Source organism: Corvus brachyrhynchos, unplaced genomic scaffold (genome assembly GCF_000691975.1).
Source record: "Corvus brachyrhynchos isolate BGI_N302 unplaced genomic scaffold, ASM69197v1 scaffold112, whole genome shotgun sequence".
NCBI lineage: Eukaryota > Metazoa > Chordata > Aves > Passeriformes > Corvidae > Corvus > Corvus brachyrhynchos.
Window position 1 is genome coordinate 1,219 of NW_008236765.1, and position 1,594 is coordinate 2,812.

General features: G+C 56.3%; 1 long non-coding RNA gene across 1 annotated transcript; it reads right to left on the bottom strand.

The window, feature by feature from the left end:
- Positions 1 to 1,146: 1,146 nt before the first annotated feature.
- On the bottom strand, positions 1,147 to 1,594 carry LOC108444943. The gene is made up of 2 exons (XR_001859660.1): positions 1,555 to 1,594; positions 1,147 to 1,392 (listed from the first exon to the last, which is right to left on the bottom strand). It is a non-coding gene; the product is annotated as an uncharacterized LOC108444943 (long non-coding RNA).

Consider the following 1,594-nt stretch of genomic DNA (forward strand, 5'->3'; position numbering starts at 1 on the left):
GGGGGGGGGTGTTGGGGGCCTCGGGGGCACGGTGCCCCTGGCGGAGGTTGGGGTGTGAGCGCGGCATGCTGCCCCGGAAACGGGTGTCCCCGGCTGGGCCGTGTTCCCGGGCGGGCTGGGCGGGAGGAGTTGCAGCTGTTGTTCTGTGCGCACGTGAAAGAAACTTGGAATAAAGCGATTCCCCCCCACGTCTGCCAGCGCTGCCCCACAGAGACACAGGACGGCACCCTCACTGCGCCCCCCACGTCTGCCAGCGCTGCCCCACAGAGACACAGGACGGCACCCTCCGTGCGGAGAGGGGGCCTCCATCCCAGTTCCCAAGCACTTCCCGTCAACTGGACACGGGGTGGCGGGTGGGCAACGCTCCCTTCCAGCTCCCCACCACTACATCACACACGGGGTCCCGAGCAGCGTTGCGGTGCTGGCTCTTAACTCGCAAGTGCCGTGTTTTGGGTGCTTGGAACGTGCTGAGGGGGTTGGGCTTGGAGCTCAGAACGGGACTAAGTCCTGTGGGTTTGGCTCTAAAAGCAAAAACTAAGTCTTGTGTTTTCACCTTTTGAGAACAGAGACTGAGTGCTGCATTTTTGGGCCTTGAAACCCAAGCTCGGGGCGATGATTTTGGGTCCCAAAAGCACAGCCCTGTGTTTGTGAAGCTCAAAAAACCCCCCAGTCCTGCATTTTCTTCTCTTGAAGCTGCAGGCTGGCTGCTGCATTTTGCCAGGTCAGAGAAAGAAGCTACCTCTGTGTTGTGGTTTTTACCTCTGTGTTGTGCTTTTGGAGCTCAGAAGCAGAGGGTGGGCAATGCCTTTCTGAAGCTCAGAAAAAAAACTAAGTCCTGCATTTTCTTTTCTTGAAAACGCAGGTCCAGTCCAGTGTTTCTGGGACTCAGAAAAAAATGACTAAGTGCCACTTTTTGGAGCCTTGGAAACAGCAGCCCCGCTGGCCGTTTTCAGCCCCAAAAACAGAGGCCGGGGGGTGGAACTTTGGGTTCGGGGCTGGGACTTTGGGTGGGAGGGCTGGGGGTGAGGACCCTCTCCGGAGGAGGGGTCCGGTCGCCTTGGTCCCCAAGCTCAGGGACGCCGGCATGCACCAGGCCGTTTCAAGGGTTCGAGATAGTCTCAGGAGCGAAAAGCACTTTCCAGCCCCTTTTCCACGTCCAAGTGTTTATTGTGTACAAGCACCAAAACAGTTATGACTTCTATTTGAACAATAACTCGATGACAGTTAATAGTTATATGCAGTTGATGACAGTGAGTGATTTACAACTTGGCCAAAAGCCCAGCTAACTGCAAGTAGCTGGAGCTTTAAACTGGCTTGTAACAAAAAGCAGCAGCGCTTATGAAGCCGGATCTGGAGCATCTCGGAGCTTCAGCAAGCTGGACCGGCTATCACCTGCAAGTGAAACAAACAGAAGGAATAGAAATCGCCTGGGTCCTCAAATATCCTGAGAGCAGGGGGTCCCTCAGCAGGAGCTGTGAGAACCAGGAACAGCTCTTGTCCAGAGCGTGCTGGAGCTGTACCAGGCGTGCTTGAGAGAGGGAGAGCTGAGCTTACCTGCAGCTGCGGCAGGAACGTCTCGTGGCCGGAGCCGCGA